This window comes from Henckelia pumila, chromosome 2, assembly GCF_033568475.1.
Source record: "Henckelia pumila isolate YLH828 chromosome 2, ASM3356847v2, whole genome shotgun sequence".
NCBI lineage: Eukaryota > Viridiplantae > Streptophyta > Magnoliopsida > Lamiales > Gesneriaceae > Henckelia > Henckelia pumila.
The window spans coordinates 133,441,988-133,457,233 of NC_133121.1; positions in this window are offsets into that span (position 1 = coordinate 133,441,988).

Genomic DNA, 15,246 nt, shown 5'->3' on the forward strand with positions numbered 1-15,246 from the left:
TATTAATAAAATAAATTTAATACTAGTTAGCGATTTTTGTAAATCAAATTGATAAGTAAAAATTATTTACATTGATATATAAAAATATTTTAAAGAAATAGAATTATTTTAAAAATATATAAATAGGAGTTATTGACACATGTTTAATAATTCTCAAAAATAAATAAAAATCAAAATCATGAATTACAAAATTCATAGGGTTTTAGAAAAATTTTACAGATATAAATAAAAGTCATGAACAACAAATCTGCAAGATTATGTGAAAATATTTAAAAGTCTGTGAAATTCTATTAAAGTCTATAAAAATTCATCAACTCTACAAAAGTCTGTTATTTAAAAAAAATCACTAAATCATTAAAAAAAGTACGTAATAATAGATAAATCTATTTATTATCAAGAAAAACAAGAAGGAATTTCAGGTTTTTGATTTAGAAGTAATATAAAAATTCAAATTCAAATTCAAATTCAAATTCAAATAGAGGGAAAAAAAATATAAGAGCAGGATTAGTTGGCCATTTCCCGGGAGAGAGAAATTGAGATGCGCAAATGTAGAAGATGGATCGAATTTGATTTTCATATACAATTTGAGGTATTTGGGACTTTTTAAGTTTTGGAGACTGACAACTAAAAGTTAAGAATTAGAGAGCCCTTAAAACCACTGACATAATTGAAAGTAAGATATAGATTTATTTGAAGTTTTCCTTTATTGTAATAATATAATATAAATAATTAAAAATATAAATAATAATAAACGATACACACTAATCATGTTCTATTAATCATGCAAGAGGAATGTGGGGCAATAGGTTGAAAACATGAAATGCAATGTGTGACTATCAAAATCTTAGTTCTTTGTTATATATAGAGGATGCAATGACACTCATTACAATCGAATCACATAAAAATTTATAAACTTATTTCAATTGAATAGCATTCAGTGTTAAATGGAATACGAGACAACGAGGCGTTGAAATTATTTTCATAATTGAACCTTTTCATCGCCACAGAACCAGAAGATTGTATGACCCCTGCATAGACAAGCAGAGGCTCCGTCACCAATAATCTTGTCCCGATTGAATCCATTGGTGACTGTTTTTATCTCATAGAAAACATCTTCGGAACCATTCTACCGCGCATGAAACCTATGCATATTTCATTCGATGTGTGCTCGCCTAAGTCGCCTCCTCCTCAGATAACACACAAAGAAAATCTCAACAGTTGCTGCCACAATGATGGTCACCACGACCAAACTACCGAAAACAAAGTGCAAAATTTAGACCAATCTGTGTTGTAACACGCATTCTCTGATCACACGGATGTGATACCCGGAGCAGCGGAAGTTTAAAAATTTTATTTTTCGATATGGAACGATTCCATATCGTGGGTATCAAATCCAAACGATTAAAATCTTGCAAGTAAAAATATAAATTCACAATTAAAATATTTTTACCTCTTCAAGCTAAGGCTTGATTATGGACTCCAACAGATTTAATCTGCTCTTGTTGTAAATCCCGGGAACCGATGACTCGCTCGATCAATCTCCGGAATTAGGTCCACGAATAGAAAACATAAACCTCTGATTGATTGCACTAGAAATCAATCAGATGTTTATCGTAGAGAATAAACAGATTTGATCTATCAATTCAGAATGTAATTTTTCAGAAAAATCACAGACTGAATTTTCTCAAAAGGGACAAGAGGAATTCGAAATTCCCCTAAGAAAATATAGAGTGTGATTTTCGAAAATTTCTTGATTAAAAAGTTATTATTTTCGAAACCTACACACACACATATATATATATATATATATAATTTTTAGACTGGATTAAGTTATAATTGTATTAGGACACCAACTCCTTAGGGCTCACAATCCATAACTTAAGCCCAACAAGACAAGCCCGTTATTGTAAAAATTAATATAAAATTCATCATGACTCCGATTGATAAAACGATTTCACCAATGTGCACAAAAACCATTTCTGCACCTTTTAAAGTCAAGATAATTTTTCTGAATCCGAATTCAGTGATTTCCAAAAATGTCCATCCCTATGTCATTTTAGGAAATTCCACTCTCTTTAGTTAAGAAGTCCAACTTCTCTTTCATCAAATTTAACTCTTTAAATTTAACTATCTCAACGGGGTTTAGTAATCCATTACTTGTGTGACCCTCAATGGTTCAGGGATACAGCTAGCCATGAACTCACAACTCCTTGTGACTCGGAACAACGATTTCCGACTTGCCCAACGAATCATGGTAAGAGCGTCTAGCAACATCGCCCCATGATTTCCTAGGTATCACTGATAGTGCCTGCAAGAACCAGTAAGTTTTGGTTAGCGTACAGTACAGTCCCTTCATCCATATATCTCGATCGAATCAACAACCATTGGTACATCGAGAGTCGTTCGAGATTCGATAACTATGCAACGCATCTTAAAGATCAAATAGTGACATCGCATGTGATACTAGGAAACCAAGTAACCTAAATCACATCGAGTACTCTGGCCAGAGATTTGTCACACTAATATCTCCTCAGATCGCATAGGATATCCACACTCGCAAGCATGTGGTGAATCCTTGACAACAAAGCATCGACTCCTATATGTGTCGTTACTGTACCCAATCCTGACACCTGATGACCCCATAGAGTCGGTAAACGAGTCAAAGTATAGTACTAGCATATAGAGTCTCAATGATGTTTCAAGTAGTAAGGACTAATGGTGTACAACCAAAACCGCGGACTTATCCACTCAAATAATAATAACCACTTCGAAAGTCCGAATAGGGTAGTTCAATCATTCATCATATGAATATCCATTTGCATGCTTTGAACATCTCCATGTCCATTACCAATGAAACATGGTACTTGGCATCACAAATGCTGGTCTCAATCTCGAGCGATCCTTATCCTTATTAGCGGACGACTCAATTGACTAGGAACTGTTTAGAATATACAGTGACTATAAGATGTGTTTCATAATAGTGATCTCTCTTTATTCACTATCTCATCTTACTTACACTATAGTATATTCAAGGTCTTTATCAAAACAACAATAGTATATCAAAATATAACAATATGAAGAAAGATAAATAAAATGTCATTAATAAATGTAAATCATATTAAACAAAGATTGTTTATACATAGAGTCATAAAAGCCCTTAGCCACAAGTTGGCTAACCGGGCAACCACTCTTTCAATCTCCCACTTGCCCTAAAGCCAACTAGTCATACTACGTAATCCCATTGCTTCGAGATGTTTGTCAAACAATGGTCCTGGCAAGGGCTTAGTAAGTGGATCAGCGATATTGTCTGTAGAGGTCACTCTCTCGACAGTGATGTCTCCTCTTTCCACAATCTCCCGGATTATGTGGTATTTCCTCAGTACGTGTTTGGATCTTTGATGAGACCTTGGTTTCTTTGCCTGAGCAACAGCACCAGTGTTGTCGCAGTACACCGGAACTGGACCAATAGCTTCAGGAATTATGTCCAACTCTTGGACGAAATTTCTCATCCAAACGGCCTCTTTAGCAGCAGCTGATGCTGCAATGTATTCTGCCTTAGTGGTGGAATCCGCTGTGGTGTCCTGCTTGGAACTCTTCCAAGAGACATCACCGCCATTGAACATGAATACAAATCCAGAGGTTGACTTCGAGTCATCCACGTCGCTTTGGAAGCTAGAGTCGGTATAGCCTTCCAATTTCAATTCTCTTCCTCCATAAACCATGAATATATTCTTAGTCCTTCTCAAGTACTTAAGAATATCCTTCACGGCTTTCCAATGCATTTGACCGGGGTTGGCCTGATATCTGCTCGTGACACTCAGAGCAAAGGCTACATCCGGTCTGGTAGATATCATCCCATACATAATACTACCTATGGCTGACACATATGGTATGTGTGTCATTTTCTTTATCTCTTCGTCAGTCTTGGGACACATAAACTTGGATAGAGAAACTCCATGACACATAGGTAGATGTCCTCTCTTGGACTCATCCATAGAAAACCTTTTCAATATGGTGTCGATGTAGGTTGCTTGAGTGAGTCCTATCATTCTCTTAGATCTATCTCTATAGATCTGTATCCCTAGAATATAAGAGGCCTCACCCAAATCTTTCATCGAAAATCTACCTGATAACCATATCTTTGTTGACTGCAACATCCCTACGTCATTCCCAATGAGTAGGATGTCATCAACATAAAGCACTAAGAACGTCACCGCATCCTTAACTACTTTCTTGTACACGCACGGTTCCTCCGGGTTTTTGATGAAACCAAAGTCCTTTATTGTTTCATCAAATTTCTGGTTCCAACTTCTTGATGCTTGTTTGAGACCATAAATTGATCTCTGAAGCTTGCATACCTTATGCTCGCTTCCCATGGATGTGAATCCCTCGGGCTGCATCATATAGATTTTTTCCTTAATGTTTTCATTAAAAAATGCAGTCTTCACATCCATTTGTCATATCTCATAGTCATACCATGCTGCTATGGAAATAAGGATTCTTATGAACTTGAACATTGCGACTGGTGAAAAGGTTTCATCATAGTCAACTCCTTGTCTTTGAGTATAACCTTTTGCTATCAATCGTGCCTTATAGGTTAGTACCTTGCCATCAGGCCCAAGTTTTCTCTTATAGATCCATTTACACCCTATTGGAACAATTCCATCGGGAGGATCTACTAAAGACCAAACTTGGTTTGTATGCATCGAGTCTATTTCCGACTGCATAGCATCAAGCCATAAATTCGAATCCGCATCAGAAATTGCTTTCTTGAAGTTTCTTGGATCACATCCAATGTTGGGTTCACTTTGATCTCCTTCAAGAAGAAGACCATATCGAATAGGAGGTCTAGAAGTCCTCTCGGATCTCCTAGATATAGGCGTGTCCACTGAAAGTTCTTGAGGTGTGAGATCGTTATTTTGTATCTCAGGTTCTTCTCGAATTTCTTCGAGTTCCATCATCTTGTCTTTCTTATCTAATAAAAACTCCTTCTCCATGAAGGTGGCATTCCTCGAAACAAACACTTTTGTTTTAGTAGGATGATAGAAATAATATCCGATTGAATTCTTCGGATATCCTACAAAATAACATAAGGTGGATCGACTATCCAACTTATCTCCCACTGTCTGCTTCACGTAAGTAGAACATCCCCAAATCCTCAAGTACGAATACTTAGGAGCTTTGCCATTCCATAACTCGTATGTAGTTTTATTCACTGCTTTGGTGTGAACATTGTTCAACAACAACACCGCCGTTTCAAGTGCATAGCCCCAAAACGAAGGAGGAAGCTCAGTGAAGCTCATCATAGATCGAACCATGTCTAACAAAGTTCGATTGCGACGCTCCGAGACACCATTCAGCTGAGGTGTCATAGGATGAGTCCACTGAGAGAGAATCCCATTCTCTTTTAGATAGCTCAAAAACTCGGTACTTAAGTATTCTCCACCTCGATCCGATCGAAGTGCTTTAATACTTCTACCTTGTTTGTTTTCTACTTCAGCCTTGAATTCTTTGAATTTTTCAAATGATTCAGACTTATATTTCATTAAATATAAATACCCATACCTAGAATAATCATCAGTAAAGGTAATGAAGTAGGAGTGACCAAATTTAGTACCGATACTAAATGGTCCGCAAACATCTGTATGGATCAAATCCAACAGATTTTGACTACGCTCAGGCTTCCCTTTGAAAGGAGATTTAGTCATTTTTCCTTTTAGGCAGGACTCACAAGTAGGTAGAGAGTTAATATCAGACATATCAAACATGCCCTCTCCCACTAGCTTGTTCATCCTCCTTGAGGAAATATGACCTATCCTAGCATGCCAAAGGTTTGCCGGGTTTTGACTATCGTTTTTCCTTTTATTTGTTGTTACCGGTTTATCAACATAATTAATTGGAACGTCTTTTAATTTTAAGTTATATAGATTGTTTTCAAGTTGTCCATTTCCAATCAAATATTCATTCTTGTAAATATTGCAAATCCCATTTACAAAATTACAAGAAAAATCATCTCTATCAAGCATAGAAACAGAAATAATGTTTTTAACTAAATCTGGCACAAATAAAATATCTCTCAAAAATAACTTAAAATTGTTCTGCAAAACTAAATAAACGTCTCCCACTGCTTTGGCTTTAACTCTGGAACCATTTTCGAGCCTCAGCTGGGTCTCACCCATCCTAAGCTTACGACTTCTTGTCATCACCTGCAAATCATTGCAAATGTGAGATCCACATCCGGTATCCAATACCCAAGAAGTAGTATTAAGTGAAACATTTATTTCAATGTAAAACATACCCTTTGCAGTTCGCAACTGCTCGAGGTATTCCTTGCAGTTACGTTTCCAATGACCGGGTTTCTTGCAGTGATGGCAAACATCTCCAGATATGTTCACGTTTGAAGCTTTTGTCTTGACCTTCTTCTGTGGTACAATTTTATTGGGTGAGGCAGAACATTTCTTACCCTTTCCACTTGGCCCCTTCTTGGAGTAAGAAGAGGAGCCAACCAAGAGTACCGGTTTTTCCTTCTTTAATGTGGCCTCATAAGACATAAGCATATTGACCATCTCTTCAAGGGTGGCCTCTATCTTGTTCATATTGAAGTTCACCACAAATCCGTAAAACGACGAAGGAAGAGAAAGAAGTAACAAGTCCGCATTTAGTTCATGCTCCAATGTCAAATCGAATGTTACCAACTTTTCAATGAGCCCAATCATGTGTATCTCATGCTCACGGACCAAAGTCCTATCTCGCATGCGGCATGTCATGAGCTCTTTGACGGTGGCATACCTCTCCGACCTTGACTGAGCTCCAAAAAGTTCCTTGAGGTGCATGTGTATGTCAGCAGCATTCACGGCATCCTCAAATCGCCTCTGGAGTTCATCAGACATTGAAGCTTGCATATAGCATTTAGCCTTGATATCATGGTCCCACCATTGATCAAGTTTTGCCAATTTTTCCGGACTTATATTAGCCTGTGCTTCCTTTGGAGGATTCTTTTCTAACACGTAGAAAATTTTCTCTGAGTTTAGAACAATCTTTAATTTACGGAACCACTCCGTATAGTTTGCACCAGTCAATTTGTTTTGTTCGAGAATTGAGTATAGTGGATTTCGCGAATTCATTGTAATGAAATACTGAAAAGAAACAGACAATAATCAGTGATTGTTTTATTAATTTACTAAGACATAAAATATGGCGAGATTTAATTTTATGAATTTCACTCCCACTATTTTAACGATTTCACTACCCTCTAGTGAAAACGGGAAACTTGTTTCCTTAGTGGGAACTTGGAGTCCAATTGACAAACTATAGTCCCGAATAATATCAGTCAACCATAATTTTCAAAAGGTAGAGCCCAATTGCTTCCAAAGAAATCCCCATGTTTTTACCTCATGTCCAATAAGGGCCCAATAATATGAAGCCGTTTATTGTGGCATGTCAAGATAACCCATCAATATTAAGTTTTGATGGATAGTCTCCATGTGGATCCCCAATAATATGAGCCAATCCCATGGGAGTTCTACCCAACTTACAACTTGTGTCGATCCAATGTACAGCTTTCCGACGAACGGGCCCCCCAATAATATGAGCCGGACCGTGCCCGCGGCGGGTAGCATCTCATACATTGATCGTTGATGGAAGGTAGGAACATTTAAACAATATTTAAATTCCTTTTATTTATCTTGATATCAATTTTAAATCATATTTAAAATGAGGGATTTTTAATTTTTGAAAAATGTCTCATCATTTAATATTTGTATGCTTGCGGGATTCATACAATTTAGTCTAAACATGCATACAACAATAATATCATATATTATTTAAAGGATAATCGATCCCAATCACTAATCGACCCGTGGTTGCCAATCACGAGTCTAAGTCCAATCCTATGTGAAATGCAAGTATGCAATGCAATCCTATTACATTGAGCTTCCAATTTACATTTCTTCGGTCTTTATTGTCTGCTGTGAAACAACCCTAACCTCTAAGCTTAAATTAAATAATAAAGAAAATACTGATTTTAAAAAAAAAATTGCCATGACTCGTTTGAAAAGTAAACAAGCCACCTTGACCCAGTCAGCATTTCAAATAAAGGAAAGAAACGATGACTGAAAGTCTCAAATGCAATAATCATAAACGTTCAAAGACTAAGTAACCACTTTCGGGTTACAACATAAAGTAAACTAAGAAATAACCTTCAACATAATCTCAAGTGTGCTAATCATAAACATGCAAAGACAAGTAGCCATCTCCCGGTTACAAAATAAAGTGCGCTAATAAAAAACATGCAAAGGAAAGTAACCACCTCCCGGTTACAAAATAAAGAGCGCTAAGCATAAACATGCAAGGACAAGTAACCACCTCCCGGTTACAAAATAAGGTGCGCTAATCGTAAACATGCAAAGACAAGTAACCATCTCCCGATTACAAAATAAGGTGCGCTAAGAAATAAACTTCAACAAGCACAGGGAAAACACATCCTGGCTAAAAACTACAATTCTCATAATCATTACTACACATCAGAGTTAATACGCGGAAAACTTAAACATTCAACAACGACGGTCATTGGGCTTCGCACTACCAGTGGCCTCAACCCAGTGGATCCTACCCCTCAATCACCTCAACATATAACTCATCACCTGCAATCAAACAAGCGTAGTGAGTCTAAAGACTCAACAAACATAAACAGTTGATAACAAGGTTTAAAATACATGATGATGTACTCAAACTATGATACATAGTATACTTTGAACTTTAACTGTAAATATGCATGAAACTAGAAAGTATAGTAACATGCATTGATGAACTCACGCTATGGGAGACCTTCAACTTTCATAACATTCAACTTTCATAACTTAAACTGAACCTCATGCATTTCTGATAGACTGACATAAAAGTGAGACGAGTCAACTGAAACTTTGAAACTTTAACTTTTCTTTTCTTTTCCTTTTCCTTTTTCCTCTAGAAATCAGATCCTTGGATTGTGACCCTCTGTTTCGATCATGATCATGGCTGCAGTGCACTATGCCGGCAAGACGACGAGATTTCTCCCGACGAACTTAACCCCTCTGTGGCAAGGAGACCGAGATAACTCCCGATCCCACATTGCCCCTCTGTGGCAAGGAGACCGAGATTACTCCCGATCCCACATTGCCCTATGTGGCAAGGATAAACAAGATGTCTCTTGCTCCCTACCTAAACCTCTATAACCTCTTGGTGAGTAGACCGAGGCATCCCCCGGCCTAGCAACACCCCTCTTTGTCACAAACAAATCACTTCATTCAAAAACATTTACTTTCTTTTTCTTTTCATTCATTAAGACTCGACTCACCCCTCTTTATAGCATGCAAAACAAGAAAACTTCCTTTCACTTTATGAAACTCAAGAACATGTCATATGCACACGAATAGGCAACCTTTAAGACATGAGACTCAACTCAAAAATGTGGGTGTAAGGTGGATGAGTGGCTGCCCCTAAGATAAAAGAAACACTTCACTCAACAATTTCCCTCAAACTTGACGTAGCCCGAGCAAGAGAACCGTAAGACCCTAAACTTTGTCATGCCTTAACCAAAACCCGTCCCGCTTGAACCGACACTTAACAAACACTTCAAATTACCCCTAGGAATAGGTGGTAACATCAAATGATCAAACGAGCTAATTGACAAGACAAGAAAATTGGACAGCCCCTTTTTACAAAGAAAAATCTGCACCTACACCTCCAACTTAAAAGACTCATAACTTGGTCCAAACTTATCCGAAATAAGCCCATTTTATACCGACATGACCACAACATCATGAACTTTACTATGGTACAGCCCTAACCCTGCCCAGACCTCAGCCAAGACCTGCCCTGCCCGTGAACAGTACTGCCCTGCACACTCAACAATACCCAACTTACCTCTAACTCAAAAATTCAACCCCATAACCCTCTTTCCTCAACTTTTCTCCATACCAAACAACAATACACCTCAAATAACATCTCTTAGGACTTATCCCAAGCACTAGGGCAACACTCAACCACACTCCCGCTCCACAATTTCGAAATCATCAAGATCAAGCACCAAACGTGTCTTGATCCTTGTTCAATCAATGTAACCAATTGCCAAACAACATAATGCATTAATCATACATTCAAAACAGCCCTAATATCATGAAAATTTCGAAATATATATATGGCATACTTCTGAAAATTTCAAAAATCATATATGCAATCAAAACACTCCATTCTTTCCATCATAATTCAAAATGCAACTCCTTAAAACATATAGCACTTCCGAATTTCAAAAATCCCCCAAGAACCCTACTGAAAATTGTCAAAATTTCGAACCCTATATGCATACATTAACAAGCATTTCGAAAATATTTAAGGGAATAAGAACAAGAGCATAAATAGCTTGAATGAGAGCCAAGAAATGCTTATACTTGCCTTCACCAAAACAACCAAGAAAATCAATGGAGAAGGGAGGGGAGCTCAAAGCTTCGAACCAAAGCTAGACCAAGCTCCTCCGGTGACCTCCTAGCTCCGGCAGTGGTGGTGGCTGGCCAGCGGCGGCCGGAGAACTAAGAAGAAGAGGGAGCCGAAATGTTGAAGAGAATGGAGAGGGGGGGGGGGGGGGGGGCCCAAGAGAGGAAAAGATGAGCTAGGGTTTTAACTTTTCTTTTGCTTTGGAGTCAAGAAAGAATGTGTACCAAGTGTACTAGTGTAAGCATGTGTATGTATAAAGTAGTGTGAATGTGTGTGAGTCAATGTGTAACTTTGACTAGAAAAGGTCATACTCCAAAAGCACTTTTAACTTTTCTTTTAAAACAAATGCTAGCATTTTTCCCCTTAGTTTGAAAGTCTCTAATAAAATAATTAAAGTTGGAAATTTAGTATTCCAGGTCTCAAATATTGCTTTTCAGAGGAATTTGAAAATAAACTCAAGAATGCGATAAAAGCGATTCTTGTTACCCGGAAATTCTAAAAATCCAAACTTCAACATTTTTCCTCCGAAACTCACACATAATAACATTAGAAGTACAGTCTGGGAATAACCGCCATAATCCACCACTGCCGAGGTCGGAGCCGGAGAACCCTGAACTTAAAAACTTTAACATAAATATACTTGAAATATTTGAACAGTCAGAACTTTAAAGGAAAATTAAACAGTCGCCTCAAACAATTAAAATCAACACTTTAAATATTTTGATGTCACAACAATCAGTGAAATATTTACCTAAAAGACAGAGCGAATAAAATGATTTAAACAACTAGACAAACAATTAAAAGTCATTTAAATAAATACACTAACGGCATAGAAACCTTTAAAATGATTTAGACAGATAACAACTTAAAAATAATTAAGCTAAACATTTAAAATCATTTAAACGAATAGACTAAGCAATTAAAGTAATTTAAATATGAAAGCTTAAACCTTTAAAATACTTAAAACAAATAAGCTGCACGATAAAAAAAATCATTTGAATAAATAAGCTAGACATTTAAAATTATTTAAATAAACAAATATTGAACCTTTTAAATATTTAAAACGATTAAATTTCAGAATAGAATCATTTTAAAAATACATAAACTTAAACAATTAAACATAATTCACATATAGAATTTAAATCAATTAAACTAAAAATAATAATCATAATATTTATTAAATTAATGCATGCGATTTAGTAGATTGGATTTCAGGTACTACATGCTGGGCCCACCTTTGTCTTCAAATCTTTATCTCCCACTAAGTCTAATAAATTTACAATAAATTTCGATGACAAGTAGGGGATACATATTTAAGGGTGGGAACGAGCCATAAACCAGACCCACTTTTTATTACAAATGACAATTCAAATTGGGCCATAAACCAAGCCCAATAATAAAACACAACAACAATAAAACCAAATGTAAACAACCTAACATACACCTACAATATTGGTCATGACAATCGATCATCCTTTTATCCAATAATTAATTCAATAATTAAATAATTGGATAACATGCAATGACATCATAATTAAAAAGATAAAATCAAATTTTATCTTATCCTTTCATAAGATCATATCTTATCATCAATTGTACCAAAATAATTAATTTTATAAAATCTAATTTAACGGATAAAATTTATAAATTTTTCAAAAATTCAAATTTATCCAAAAATCAATTTTAAAAATTTCGAACTCAAACAATTTGATCTGATGCCTCGTGGACCAATCAAAAACAATTTTCGATTGGACCAAAAACTAAAATTGCAAAAAATCCAAAAAATCAAATTTTAATTTTTTCGGGCTGCCCGGGACGTTTCCGGGCAGCCCCGCCCCCACGTGGGGGCAGGGCAGCCCCACGTGGGGCTTGGGCAGCCCTTCGCAGCCCAGGCCTAGGCAGCGCTGCCCTGGGCAGCGTCCAGCGTTGCCCTGGGCAGCGATCTAATCGCTGCCTGTGTTGCCCATAAATTTTCGTTTAAAATTTTCGTTTTGTTTTCCAAAAACCGAGGCTAAAACTTTTGTACAATCGATTAATTTTAATCGTTTGATCAAAGATTACGACCTGTCTCTGATACCACTGTTGTAACACGCGTTCTCTGATCACGCGTATGTGATACCCGGAGTAGCGGAAGTTTAAAAATTTTATTTTTCGATATGGAACGATTTCATATCGTGGGTATCAAATCCAAACGATTAAAATCTTGCAAGTAAAAATATAAATTCACAATTAAAATATTTTTACCTCTTCAAGCTAAGGCTTGATTATGGACTCCAACAGATTTAATCTGCTCTTGTTGTAAATCCCGGGAACCGATGACTCGCTCGATCAATCTCCGGAATTAGGTCCACGAATAGAAAACAGAAACCCTCTGATTGATTGCACTAGAAATCAATCAGATGTTTATCGTAGAGAATAAACAAATTTGATCTGTCAATTCAGAATGTAATTTTTCAGAAAAATCACAGATTGAATTTTCTCAAAAGGGACAAGAGGAATTCGAAATTCCCCTAAGAAAATATAGAGTGTGATTTTCGAAAATTGCTTGATTAAAAAGTTATCATTTTTGAAACCTACACAAATATGTATATATATAATTTCTAGATTGGATTAAGTTATAATTGTATTAGGACACTAACTCCTTAGGGCCCACAATCCATAACTTAAGCCCAACAAGCCAAGCCCGTTATTGTAGAAATTAATATAAAATTCATCATGACTTCGATTGATAAACCGATTTCACCAATGTGCACAAAAACCATTTCTGCACCTTTTAAAGTCAAGATAATTTTTCTGAATCTGAATTCAGTGATTTCCAAAAATGTCCATCCCTATGTCATTTTAGGAAATTTCACTCTCTTTAGTTAAGAAGTCCAACTTTTCTTTCATCAAATTTAACTCTTTAAATTTAACTATCTCAACGGGGTTTAGTAATCCATTACTTGTGTGACCCTCAATGGTTCAGGGATACAGCTAGTCGTGGGCTCACAACTCCTTGTGACTCGGAACAATGATTTCCGACTTGCCCAACGAATCATGGTAAGAGCGTCTAGCAACATCGCCCCATGATTCCCTAGGTATCACTGATAGTGCCTGCAAGAACCAGTAAGTTTTGGTTAGCGTACAGTACAGTCCCTTTATCCATATATCCCGATCGAATCAACAACCATTGGTACATCGAGAGTCGTTCGAGATTCGATAACTATGCAACGCATCTTGAAAATCAAATAGTGACATCGCATGTGATACTAGGAAACCAAGTAACCTAAATCACATCGAGTACTCTGGCCAGAGATTTGCCACACTAATATCTCCTCAGATCGCATAGGATATCCACACTCGCAAGCGTGTGGTAAATCCTTGACAACAAAGCATCGACTCCTATATGTGTCGTTACTGTACCCAATCCCGACACCTGATGACCCCATAGAGTCGGTAAACGAGTCAAAGTACAGTACTAGCATATAGAGTCTCAATGATGTTTCAAGTAGTAAGGACTAATGGTGTATAACCAAAACCGCGGACTTATCCACTCAAATAATAATAACCACTTGGAAAGTCCGAATAGGGTAGTTCGATCATTCATCATATGAATATCCATTTGCATGCTTTGAACATCTCCATGTCCATTACCAATGAAACATGGTACTTGGCATCACAAATGCTAGTCTCAATCTCGAGAGATCCTTATCCTTATTAGCAGACGACTCAATTGACTAGGAACTGTTTAGAATATACAATGACTATAAGATGTGTTTCATAATTGGTATCTCTCTTTATTCACTATCTCATCTTACTTACACTATAGTATATTCAAGGTCTTTATCAAAACAACAATAGTATATCACAATATAACAATATGAAGAAAGATAAAGAAAATGCCATTAATAAATGTAAATCATATTAAACAAATATTTTTTATACATAGAGTCATAAAAGCCCTTAGCCACAAGTTGGCTAACCGGGCACCCACTCTTTCAATCTGTATATCCGAATCCACCCGAGAACACATGATGCAGTCCCCATCTTCGACTATATCCATAGGCATTGTCGAAGGGAGGAACCCGCCAAACGTTCTGAATCTCCAATGATCGACTACCTGAGTAGATGAACCTCTTCCATTCGAGGAAGAGAATCCATCAAACATGAACTCTTTGAATTGCTTGGATAAATAGATATACATCACAAGAACAGGTTCCGGAGGCTTAACTTGGCTCAAATACCCGAGCCACACTCTGATCACCTTTTCCGAATCCTTGTACTCGATCCAAGACGTAATTTCTTTCTCATTCTTGAGATCGATTCCTTTTGCAAACACAATCACAGAAGCCAATAACATAATATTACTCACATCAATGTCGATATGATTCCTGTTAATGTCCTCAATATTTGGTTCGAAACTCGTGTCGAATTCCACCACAAAGTAAGAATCTTGAGCTTTGGTTGGGGCCACCAAGTCATCCGGAAGCCCCATGTAACCGTTAGAAACACTGAAAAAGCCCGTATTGGATGTGATTTGGATCGCGAATCCATTCCCGAAGGAGAAGGAAGAGTTGTTGGTTATGGTAAAGGAGAAGCTGCAGGAGAAAGAAATAGTGGCATTGATGGAAAAATCAAGAAAGCGAACTGGGCTGACGAAAAATGCTCTTCCAACACCAAAAAAAGGAGGCGACGCCACCTCCTTTGACTGCAGCGGGGGAGCGCAGTTGGTTTCTTGTGTTAGGACTATGGATTTATTGCTCACCAAAGCATTTCTCAGCTATTTATTTGTTTATT